At 39.1% G+C, this 13,244-nt stretch overlaps 1 long non-coding RNA gene across 1 annotated transcript in view; it reads left to right on the top strand.

Moving 5' to 3' along the window:
* Window positions 1-10,511, top strand: part of LOC113971821 — a 38,918-nt gene extending 28,407 nt beyond the window's left edge. The window contains exons 5-6 of the long non-coding RNA XR_003535666.1: window positions 1,748-1,790; window positions 10,027-10,511. This is a non-coding gene — a long non-coding RNA (uncharacterized LOC113971821). The remainder of the gene's footprint in view (window positions 1-1,747; window positions 1,791-10,026) is intronic.
* Window positions 10,512-13,244: the final 2,733 nt, after the last annotated feature.

The raw sequence follows: 13,244 nt of genomic DNA, 5'->3' as shown, positions 1-13,244 counted from the left end.
AAAGCTGTGCTTTCCTTTTTCAAAGCACACCGCAGGCCTTCTTCACTTTCTGTGCTAATTTTGTTCTAAGGGAATACCAGTGACTTTAGGGAATTTCCTGGTATCATCTCAGAATCAGACATTGATATTGCTGGTTTTAGGACTGGGTCGATATTTTCTCTTACTTTCTTTTCAGAAATGACTTGGTGCAGTGCTAATGTTGATGACCAGACATTACACAAACATGCTCTGAGTTTCACTGTGCATTCATAGCATGTCCAGGCTGTCCTTCTGTTTGGATGCAAAAAGCCATGAAAGAGCATTCATAGACATTAAGATGTATTAGAAGAAGCATTAGGAATGTTCAAGAACTGTTTTTATGATTTTCTTTTTGAAAAGAACCAGGTGCTTGATTAAAGGACCAGAAGCTGGCATTTCAAAAGCCAGGGAGAGTCCTGACCTATCCACAAAGCACAATGAAAGAGAAGAAGAAAGGACACCAGGGAGTGACTTACTTTTTCCTTTATGCCAAGGAAACATTCTGGTGTGATGACTTCTACAAGGTTATAGAAGACAGTTGTTATTCCTTCTTCTGTTGGAAAAGATGAGGTGTGTGGCAGTACCCTGGCAGGAGACACTGACCCTGTGGCCCATTCCTGGGACTTTACAGAACCAAGGAACAATTGCACAGAGATACTCAGTGCCTTTTGACATGAGTTTTCATCCCTCCTTGTAGAGTCATAGATGTACCTGTACCTGAGGTCATTTTTCTCTCTGCTGGATGAAATATACCTAAAACAGACAGGTAGGAATTGCAAAAATTCCATTTTCCAGGTGGCAACACTCATAGTACTGAGACCTCATGAAATGTTTCATGCATGATAGCAACACATAAGTCTTGTATCACCCCCTGTGCAGTGATGCCAGGGCTGTGGGCAAGAACTATAAGAAGTTATCTCAGCTGAAAATCAGAGCCATACTGCAAAGTGGGATGAAGATAGAAAAAATCTGTCAGAGGTCAGGAATAAAACTCTGTAACTTGACTGTCAAAGGGAATCAAGCTCCTGCTCCAGTGCAGTATGACATGAAGATGTGGTATATGACAGAACAGGGCAATCTCAGTGTGCTGTCTGCCACAGCTACCTGGCAGGTATTTTTGTGTCTCTGACTGTTCTGTTGTTCCAAGTGCTCTCACACAACTTTTTTTAGTTACCGAATTGGCAAATTCTGCTTCCTTGGGTGTTTCCCACTGTCCCCACGCTGAGAGATGTGAGAACACTGTGACTGCTGCAGGATGGGCCCATATGCTGTAGAGCAGATATTGCTCCCAGGCAGCTGGGATGGGTTGCTTGTATACTGTGAAGGTTCCTATCTTTTGCCAGAAAAATTTGATTGGTGCTTTATTATTAAAGTAAAGATTCACAGTAAAATTCAGCAAATGGAATAAAACACTATTTGATGAGTAATTTGAACATCAACAGTAATAAAATGTAGTGTTTTTTGCTATCAGTGTCTTTTTCCCGAGTTTTCACAACTGTAGATCTAAAAAAACCCCAAGTCCACTCATCTTTTAATACATTGAAAAGTCCAGAGAAAGATTTTAAGCTGAAAATCTATAATAATTTTACTGAAATCACTCCAGATTTATAGCTGAGTTCACAGTCTTACCTCAAGTCCTGTTTCCTTTTACGGTGTATTTGCTATCTGTCATTTCAAGAAACTTTAAAAAAAGATTTAAATATTTTAATCTCTTTTTTCCCTTTTCCAGGCAAATTTAGTATTTATGCTAAACTACCAGCAGTTTGGATAAGGTAGGTATGAATTCAAATTGTTATAGTCTTTCAAAATCCAGCCAGTATTTTTGTACACAATATAATTTAAACATAAAATGTTCAAATTTCATTGCTATTCATAAGTTGAGCAATTAGTACATGGGCCAAAACTGAGGTAAATTTTAATAATTTCACTGAAGTCAAATGAACTTGGACTAATTTGCTTTAGATACAATCTGGCCCATTTTTCCCTTTAGTGCTTTATTATCCTGCTTTATGTTCCATAACACTTCTTATGCTGGCCTCTAAATTTCTTTGCAAAAAACACAGGATTTTTTCAGCAACCTCTTTGATCATAATTTCTACATATTGTTATTAGTGTCAGGAAGAACTCATGATTTCTCTCATAATTAAAAAGCCATGAATGCCACACTTCCATCTTCTCTCTTCTTCCCCCCCCCCTTTTTTAAGAGGATTTAAATAAAAGCTATAACAAACCCAACACTGAGCAAATATTAAACAATGTAGAGCAGAAAAATGCAGTGACCTGGGTGGTGTTTGCACTTTAGGAGCTGAAAAAAATACATTCATTCTTTACGCAAAAGATTAGTGCTTAATCCTGTTTTCATGGTGTCAGTGGGAGTTCTGCCACCATTCAACAAGGGATGGATCAGATTCTTAATATATTTGGTGAAATGGCTTGGCCAAGGATTGTAACTTTCAATACACAAAAGCACACATGAACTGTGGCCAAAATAAACTGAAAATAAAAAACCTGTCTCTGGTGGCTAAGATGTGTCTCAGATCCTGCTTTGAAACGGGGGTTATTGTGTGTAAATAGTTGAGCAGGTTCAGTAGACAGGCCACAGAACAACATTTTCCCTGGGAATATTTGATGTAATGTTCAAATTTTGCTGCACAGAATAGGCTGATCTGCAAAGATTCTGATAACACAGGAAGGATACTGGCAAGGCCAAGGGACTTAATGTGGATCTCAAGTCGTGTCCTAGAGACAAGGGTTCCATCTGCAAAGGAAAGCCTGTCTGCTTCTGAATTCTTTCTCTGCTATGTTGGCAGGAATACTTTATTTTCCTGAATTATTTTTTGATAAATAATTTTTGTGTTGTGGTGCCCCATGTACTGACCTGAAGGGAGGTTGTAGTGAGGTGGGGGTTTGTCACTTCTCCCAAGTTATAAGTGGTAGGATGAGAGGAAATGAGCACAAGATGCACCAGAGGAGGTTTAGATTGGCTATTAGGAAAAATTTCTTCCCTGAAAGAGTTGTCAAGCCCTGGAACAGGCTACCCAGGGAAGTGGTTGAGTCACCATCCCTGGAGGTATTTAAAAGATGTGTAGACATGGCACATAGGGACATGGCCTACCTAGTGCTGCACTTGGTAATGCTGGATTAACAATTGGACTCAACGACATTAAAAGTCTTTCACAACCTAAAAACTCTATTATTCCATATATTGTGACAGCTGATGCACCTGCATTTCCTCAAGGTGTTTTCATGCTGTAATGTCATTGCTGTAAGGAAGAATGTGCTTCCAGAGAGATCTTGGCACACTATTTAAGTTCTCAAATTTCTTTCTGTTTTAGCTCCATACCTTTCATGATGAAATGAACAGGAAAGAGAGCAACGTGGTTACAGTTTTGATTCTTGTTAAGCACAAATTTTTGTTTTTAATTACTTTTTAAATTTCCTTCTTGAATTGGAAGCAGAAATGCTTTGTGGTCCAACCAGATTCACAGCAGTGTGATTAAGCACCATTGCAGCCTTGTTGTTAAGCATCCTGTTGGGGAGAACTGTCAAATATCTTGAGTTATAAAGATATAAGACAAGGCTGGCTCAAGACTATAGAAAGAAGTGATGAACTGTTCCTGTGCTGTATCATGTAAATTCAGTTCCAATGCAGTCATGCAGTGGTATGATTGGATAGTGAAAGATACCGAGTGGTCTCTCAAGACGCTGCCTTTAGCAGCAGAAATCCTGCTCAGCTCAGAGTCTAGAAGGATTATACCATCAGGCATCACTGCCTATCTGATGATTGTTTTGGGAGGAGGTGAGCATTTTTGCACTGGTTACCTGTGGACATGACAGAAGGACCCAGCACAAGTGAAAAATGTGTTGTCTGTTGGTCTGCACAGGAAAGTCAGGAATGGAAAAGCTCCCAAGGCTCGCCCAGATCTGAGGTGGTTAAGTTATGGTGGTGGCTGGTGGGGCATTGCTATTTGATGCAAAATAGATGAAGTTCATAACATTGTAAACCTTGTTCTTTGGACAGTGTGTTTCATTTTCCACGTTTGCCAGCTGGATAAGTTCCTTGAAAATTACATTTGCCTGGAAAATAAAAATAGTAAAGACTGGTAAAAAATTGACAGCAGTGTAACAGGGTCATGCAAAAGAGAAGGTTAAGAATTTCAAATAATTGACTTTTGCAAATCTGTGTTTTTTCCTTCCTTGTATCTGTCAGCAGCTTAACATAGAGAGACACTCTACAGGAACAGAATCTAGGCAGTAAAGCTGTCCTAGTGAGGGGTTTGGATAGGCAGAAATGATCCTTGTTGAACCCAAGGTTAGTGAAAGATATAGAATCTAATAGAAAAGTACAAACCCTAAAGAACACAAAAAATGGTATCTGCATTTTCCTCTTTACAGAGGAGAGTTACAGATTTAAAAAAACATCTTTTAAGAAAACTGTATTTCTCACCTGTAGTTCCTTCTTCCTCCCGTTGAGATGGGGACTAGATGTACCAGGAGTTTTGGAAATACGCTTGTAAACACTGTCTTTGTCAAGATCTTCTAGAACAAATTTCTCTACTAGTAAAGTATAATTATACATATCATTCCAAGCCCATGAGTAGGTGTCCGCGCTATTACTTTTGCTTAAAGCCAAGTACATACTTGAATACTTATTAAACACGGATCTACATCTCAAAATGGACTAAAGGAGGGATAGCTGAAGAGATATTGGTGAGACCTTTTGAGATACTTAAGCTATTCCCCCTTTTTTCTGACTTGAAGCTAAATGATTTCTAAGAGTCTGGTCCATTTGTGCCTCACTTAAGAGTATCAGTGTATTTGCAGTAGCTCTGCTTATCAAACAAGCCCAAGTAGTGTGAGGTGGTAGTGAATGTAGGAACTTTAATATCGAGTCTTGATAAACTCTCCATTCAAGAGAGCTAAAATGGACTAGATATTTACTTCATGAGAAGAACTGAAAAAAAGTCATCCTTTATCTTGAAGCATCAAGAATACCATTTTTGAAAATCTATTACTTCGGATCTCAGCTTTTCCAATATTAACTCTAGTTTTGCATTGTCTGGTTTATTATTTTACAAGATGTCCCACACTCTGTTTCCATTTTCGATGCTCAGTTTTACTGAAAACAATGTGTTCCCATAAAATAAATTTGGTCTGGCACATTTTCTGACAGAAAGATATGTTTCCCTCAAAAATCTTTAACTAGCTTTAGACTTCAGCATAAAAATGTGATTAATCAAAAAAGCAATCCAAAAGTTGGCTCTCTAATGCCAGTAAGGCTACTGAGTGCTGCGTGTGTTGCAATTGCCATCAAGTAGAGCAATGAAATTGGAAAATAATTAGGGTGCTTACGTAGACAAAGTTGAAATCCATTGATTTTCCGCTGTATGTTCCTTTTTACAGGGTCCAGAACATTTTGGGTTCAGAGAATCCAGTCCATGGGCATTAAATAATTAAAAAAACTCTAAAAAGGAAAGGAATTCCTTTCATATTGTTGCCTTAAGGCTCAGGAGTACATCTCTGCCAGGTATGGTGTGGCAAATAGGGCAATCAGAAGTTTTCTGGGAAGTGGCTTTTACAAATTGCATAAAGTCTTCTAAGGCTTTTAATTTTCCTTGGTCTGACAAGCACAGGCATGTGAAATCCAGAATTTCCAATGATTCTTCGAGAACTGTAAGCTGATTGATCCAGAATTGTCTTTGATGTAAAAGAATTGTTTGTGTAAAGCCTGAAGTTTGTATCAGGTTTGTATAAACTGCGCTGGTTGGGTGCACAACTTCTTAGCTGTATCTTCCAGCAGAGGTGGGCTCTAATGAACTTCATGCTGTTCTCCCCAGGTACCAGTAAGAGTGAAAATGAACAGGTGGATTGGCTTTTGGCTGGCATCCCTGGACAAAATGCAGGAATGCACCAATTCTTTCTTCCTAGAAAAAAAAAATCCCCTCTGCAAAGATTTTGGCCATTCATCCTCTCTGTGTACAGAAATCATCCATCCTTCTCAGCTTTTACTGTTGATTTTCTAGGACTGCTGCTCAGTCTGTGAGATGAGTGGTCACACCAGTTGCTCTACTGAAAGCACCAGAGAGTCAATTAAAGTCACTGAAAAGGAAGTAGTGAATTCACTCAGTCTTTTGATCCAGCTTGCTTTTATGCAATGAAATTGAAAGGTACAGATAACTTTCAGAAAGATGATTAACTTCAATCAGGTAGATAAGCAAACCTGTTAAATCAACAACTATGGCATGTCCCCAAGTGCCCTTTGAATAAAGACTCATAAGGATATAACTTAAAAGATGTTAATTATTAATTTTTGAATTTCTGGTTTAGTTAGGATCTTGAAAAAATACAATGATTAATGACTAGCTAGTCAAGTGCCCGTAAAAATTTATTAATCCCCTGAGAATGATAAATCTTCTTTAAATTAATACAGACTGACAGTGAATGATCACGTGTTCCCCAGACCTTTTGATAAATGTTCTTCCTTTTATTTCCAATAAACTTTGATACATGAAACTGGATAATTTATTTCCACTAATTTATCTTTGTTCTCCTGGGTATCAACTCCTCTCTTTCCATATTTTCATCCTAGAGAAACACAGTGGAATCCAGATCAACATCAGTAACACCAGGCATAATAAAAATCAACTGAAAAATACGATGTAAATTCAAATTAGTAGCACAACAGCTGCTTGGTTAGATTAGGAAAAAAGTGGTAAAGAACCACACACTATGTCTTCTGTAGTATGGAAATGCTGTACATCTTGACAATGAATAATTTCCTTTTGTCTTTAATTCCACTATGCTTCACTGGTACACTATATTGATAGGGGTGGGAAGAGATTGTGTTATATCAGGTCTACCTACCAAGAATGAAAGACCAAGTTCTGGTTGACAGGATTTTACTTGAGATTTTTGCTGCATGAATATGGATTAGAAAGCTATCAGGGCAGAGAGAAAGCCACCTTTTTTGTTTAGGTGGTTTGTCAGAAGACATTAGCTTTTTGCATTATGTTATTCATCCATCCATCCATCCATCCATCCATCCATCTGCTTGCTAATTAATAATATTCTTTCTAGAGCTATATTCATAGAGTTGTAAGTATTTCTTATCTATAGCTTTTTTTTTCAGTTTCAATTCAGTCCCAATACGTAAGGGGAATTAAAATTCATAAGTGTACCTTTTTCTTTTTGATTTTGCAAGTGATTAGGAATCTGCTCTAGTCATGCCAGACATTATTCTCCTGACATTCTTTTCCAGTAGCAAAGCTTTCTCCTTCACAAAATATGGTCTATTTTAAAAAAAACCTGGTGTACTGCCTCATTATAGAAAATAGAAATGTAGGTGAGATACAAGGAGAAATCACTCCAATGCCAGCTACTGCAGCCATGCTCATAAATAGAGGAATGGGACATTTCCAAAGGAGATGCTACCCCTGTATAGACAGAAGTAGAAATGAAAGTATGTATATATATACACACATATATGTATATATATATATATATATACACACATATATATATATATAGAGAGAGAGAGAAAGTATAGAAAGGCTCTATAGCTGGAATACTTGCTCCTAAGAGGAGATTCAGAGGTGTATCTTGGAAGGCTGAGGACAGTGTATGCTTTTTGAACATCACTCAGGATTCTCTGGCAAGGGGGTTCTTTGGAACAAAGAGCTTTAAAATGCTTTTTAAGGTGGGAATGGAGGTTAAAGAACCTTCCAGGATGAAAGAAATCTGCCAAGCAAGCTGCCTTCAGGAAGAGGAATAGTGACTTTACTTGGGAGCTGGAGATCGCAGAATCACAGAATATACTGAATTGGAAGGGACCCACAAAGCTCATCAAGTCCAACGCTTAGCCCTGCACAGGACCATCCCCAAGAGTCACACCATGTGCCTGAGAGCATCGTCCAAGCACTTCTTGAACTCTGTCAGGCTTTGTGCTATGACCACTGCCCTGGGGAGCCTGTTCCAGTGCCCAAGGGCTGAGTTATGTAAAAATGATCTGTTTGGACTGGTAGGTCAAAACCTAAAGGCTTTGACATGGACAAGATGGATCAATCCTATATATAAATTAAACCAAAGGTCAGTTCTTTTCCCAGCTTATGTGTCATTTCAGAGGAAAGAATCTTGCAAAGTACAGTGAACAGGATGTACTGTGTACTGCACTGTACAGATGGGAAAATGCCACAATGATATTCAAACTGCAGAAACTAATGTTTATTCCCAGTTTTCACTCAAGCTGTTTCAGCTAAATATACTGCAGGACTGTTAGAAAATCTATGATACAATATAAACCACCTACTTTCTTTTTGCAGAGTTAATGGGACAATTTTAAGTGAAATTTCCTTCTAAGTAATAAATTTGCTTAGGGATTAACATTTTTTTTTGCTTAGGTAGAACATTTATTCCCCAATGATGAACTGCTTTGATCATTAGAATAAGCTGTGACTACAGTGTTATCACATTCTCCATCATTTATTCAAGGTTGTTGAAAGGAGAATAAACCTCTTATGAATATTAAGTATTCAGATGTGGGTTTTTTTACTACCTTCAAACTAATTCTATTAAAGAAAAGTCAGGAAACAATGACCTCACTCTAGCTGGTCCTTCTGTGTCTACAGTCAGATCTCTACATCGTTCTTTCAGCTACGACACCAAAACCCAGGGAGATGGAAAGGAAAGATGTGGGGCTCATTTGTAACATGAAGGATGTTTAGCTGACTCCTTCATAGGTGAATGTCAGCAGGTTAATCCATCAGCAAAGAGGAGGGGAAAGGAGAAGAATATGTCTGGGCTGCTCTGAACCAACCCCATTAGGGCACGTGTTTGCTGAGGCAAAGACCACAGCAAAGCAGAACCACTCGGAAAGGCCAGGGCAGAGATGGATCCAGGATTATCCACCATCCTTTAAATAATAGCCTTCATTCAGTGGGGAGAATGGATATTGTGTTCAGTCCCCATCAGAAGGGGACAATTTTTGTAAGTAAAAGATGCTTTCAAAGTGTAATAGATCAATAATCTATTGTCAGCCAACGAGCTGTACACAATGAATGCTGTGTGGAGAAATCCATCTGCAAACATCTCCTACATCATGTGTTTATAAGTATTTATGTATAAAAATATTTATGTATAATATTCCATCTTCATTTCACTGCATATCACAGTGGTCTTTCCTCCAGCATCTGCCTTCTGCCTGAAAATTTCCAGTATAGTGAGAAATATGTAAGATGAAGAAATAGACCTCTAATGCAGACCCTGGAAAAAAAAAAGGCAACTTAAATCATATGCCTTAAATCCTAGTTAGTAGAGTAGCTACCCACAGAGCAGTAGTTAGTTGTCATGTGGGGAGAGATGGGAATGGCTTGTTGAAGTGTGTGCTTACTTGCTGTGGCACAACAGAGAGTGCTGTAGGGCACAAATGCATCAGGGCCCTGGAGTGATGGTCCCCTCGAGAAGCACAGCCCTATCTTTCCTTGCCAGTGCTCCAGACCATTTTCAACCATAGTTATATCTGAACAGTGATGTAAAGCCATGGTGATTACTGTGCAGATGCAGAAGGGGCATGGTTTGGCCCATATCCGAGCCCATATTGTACTATTTCCAAAGTGCATTGGGACCCTATGAGACATCATATGGCTATAAATATACAAGTTAAACTTCCATATAATATCATGTTTACTATGAATAGGACTTGGGAGAATAAGACAACTGTTGGCTGCTGCAATTTATCCTTACTTAATAATTAATCCTTGAAAAAGGTGAATTTTTTTTTTTGTCATCTATGAAAGTGGCTCTGGCACTATTGCATCTCTCTGCAAATATTTAGGGAAACAGGGTCTTGGGATGGGAATGTACGCTGTTTCACATTGATAGTGCATTTGATCAAATCTCCTAATGGAAGTGCATGATTTTTTTCTTTATAGTACTATGTTCTTGGGGACACGAGAACATTGTTCTTTTGAAGTGTTGCTTTTTAAAGCCTGGATTATTTCCTTGCTCTTACAGCAGCATGTTCCCTGGCAGTGAGCTGAAGATACACCACTGGTGCTACATGCCTTGTCCTGGTTGCTCTTGCAATTACTCTTCTGAAAGGGGTTGAAGTGCAACACTTCTCAGTGGGAGATCCTGGACTGGCAAGATGCATTAGCTTGGTGAAGCTGGGACCACAAGCAGTGCTTCCTCCTTCCCTCCTCCTCCCTGACTTCACTAAAACCAGCCTTTCAACCCTTGAGGAGAGGTTTGGGTTAGCAGCACTCTCCTTCTCCTCTCCTGCTGGCTGATCTTGTGCTGTTGTGGCCACGTGGCTCCACTTCATGGCTTGGAGTGTCAGAAGTGACTTCTTTGGGGGTCCTCCCTGAACTCATGTTACTGGTGGACAACAAATTGATGTTCACCAACTAGATCTTGGATTTTGGACTAAACTTGAATGGTTTATCTCAAGTTTTAATCAAGCTCTGATTTGTTCCTACAAACTCTCACTTCTAGATTTCACTCCATGTAATTAATATAATGTCATTGCTTCAAAGCATGTCATTTGCTCAGTAACAGCCCCAATTACTCAGGGGTACTGACTTTGGCCTTTTAAAATGCATTAGCTACAGGAATTGCCATGACCCCAATTACTACAAATATGTTCATGGGTCAAAGACCCTGCAGGCAGACTTCTCCTCCCGACTAATCATTAACCAGGAAAAACATTGTGGAGCTGGCATTGATTTTTCTTGAATTACTTTAAAAGGGTGACCATAAGACATGTAACTTGCTCCTTTCATCCTTAGAGGACTTCCAGAATACTAGTGAGTTAAGCTGAACGGGACTTCTGGAAGGGATCAACCTAGCGGAAATGGAGCTTGAAAATACTTTGGTAGGAAACATCTGTCCCATTTTCCCCACCGTTATTGGTCATTCCTTTGTCACAATGTAATGAAGAAGAATTTTTTCATATCTAATTTGCCAGAAGTTTGAGAGACCTGACACGGCAGCTAAATGTGGCTGAGGGAAGAACCACAGATCAGTTCTCGTTTTGGCTATGGCCTTTGCAACAGCTTTCTAGATACCTTTCAATATTGAGGGGGGAGGGAGAGAAAGGTGTGTTTAAGGTGAGTGAAATGAAGAACATCTCCCCAGAGGCATTCTGTGCCTCTGACTGTCTCCTGAGGACACAAGCTTAAAGGGAGCTTGAACTCCTGGGACCTTTTAGATGAGCTGTCCCTAAGAGTTCAAGGTACATGGAGGTTACTTTAGGGTGCAAACACCTGGAGTGCTGCCTTAATATTCATACAGATCATTGTACATGACATTCAAGGTAACAGATCCTTAACTGTAATTTTGTTAAGACAAATAACCTGCAGACTACTAAGTATTTCTGCAAAAAGGGGGCTTTCTTATGTGATCACCTATGTTTTTTCACAGGTGCAGATAGCATTGCTGCATTTGTAGTCAGATCCTACTTTGCATCACCAGGAAATACATTCCTTTACCCATGCACCAAATTAAAAAACCATACACACATCTACAAAGTCATTTATGTAAGCATTACAAAATTGTGATTGTCAGGAAGCCTTGCATTAAAACCTTCATTCCTGATTAGAAGATGGCATGCTGAGTGCTTCAACCCACTTTGCACTTCAAATCAAGCTATTATTAGGATATCTGTCCGTTCAGTCTTTCACTTAATGAGAACTGTTCTTTAGAGATGCAATGATAATGCTTCCAATATAAACTTTCAGCCGAAAGTGTAATTTTATTAGGCATCTCCTAGCAAACTAAAAAAGTGAATTCTGCTTTTGCAAAGCTTGAATAACGCTGAGAACATTGATGTGAGTCTGGATATTGCCATTTTCCCTTCAGCATAGCTTTGTAACTCCCACATGGAGCTTGACCGGTCTTCTGTCCCTGTTGGGTCAATGTAATGCTGTAATGCACATGGAATGTGTGCTCATTAAGATCAGAGGATCTAGCCTTTGGGATACCCAGCGGAGCATGTCACAGAATCATAGAATAGTTTGGGTTCAAAGGGACCTTTAAAGGTCATCTAGGCCAACCCTCTGTGAAAAGCAGGAACATCTTCTGCTAGATCGTGTTGTTCAGAGCCCTGTCCAACCCGACCTTGGATGTTTCCAGGGATGGTGCATCTACCACATCTCTATGTAACCTGTACTAGTGTTTTCCAACCCTCATCGTAAAATATTTCTTACTTTTTATGAGTTATGGGGAAGGAACAGGAAATATAGGGTTCAAGGGCTGAAAAGCCTGTGGGATTTACCCATCTCCTTTCTGAGTTTTGGGAAACAAACTAAGGCGTTTAGCCAAAATGATCAGGGAAGCTGGATTTCTGAAGGGCAATGCAGACAGCAGTGAATGAAGACAGGACTGCCCCTGAGAGACGGGTTGGCAAAAACAGCCAAGACCCACTGGAGACAACTTACATATAGCCACATGGGAACCATCAACCAGGTTGCACTGAACTTTCTTTGCAGTAGTCCTGGGAACGACCAGGCTTTGGTTTGGTGCAGTGGTTGTTGATTTCAAGAGTTTTCAGTGATCTTTAAAATACTGCACTAATGTACTGGAGATCACCCAGTAAGAAAAAATTTTCCTAGTGTTCTCAGTACATTTTATCATCATTACTACAGCAAGGTCTGCTCTCATCATCATAAAAGGAGAGCCCTGCAGCCATCTATGATGCTACATTTCTCTGCAAAGAGTATCTGCTCTGTTTGGTGGTGATAAGAGTCACTACCCATGCATCATGCTTGGTGAAACATTTTGTCTTGTTCCTTCTACCTCAGCTTCTGGGGAATTACTGCTTACGTGATAGCTAGCAAAATAATAGGGATTATAGAAACAAGAAAGTGTTAAAGGAATAGTAATTTTGTTTACTGAATTTCTTAGTTTGAAAAATGTAGGGTCCAAATATGTGTGAACTAAATCTGCAGCCTACCATGACTAAAGTTTTATAAATACTAAGATGGAGGCAGATGGATTGAAAATTTTTTGGAGTTAAACCTATGACTATTACGCAAATTCTCTTACATGATCTCAGATCTTTCTTGAACATATATAGTTAAAGGGAGAACACGATCTCTTCACTGCAGATAGAAAAGATAATGCTGTATGAATAAATAAGAAATCATTAAATAATATTTACTTTCAATATCTACATTCATGTGGATTATGCTCATTAAACAAGAGCAGAGAATTTTTTTTACTACAGCTTGTTC

Source organism: Neopelma chrysocephalum, unplaced genomic scaffold (assembly GCF_003984885.1).
Source record: "Neopelma chrysocephalum unplaced genomic scaffold, ASM398488v2 Primary Assembly neopelma1_85, whole genome shotgun sequence".
In the NCBI taxonomy this organism is placed as follows: domain Eukaryota; kingdom Metazoa; phylum Chordata; class Aves; order Passeriformes; family Pipridae; genus Neopelma; species Neopelma chrysocephalum.
The sequence above is the reverse complement of the archived record's forward strand: the minus strand, read 5'-3'. Positions and strand labels throughout refer to the sequence as shown.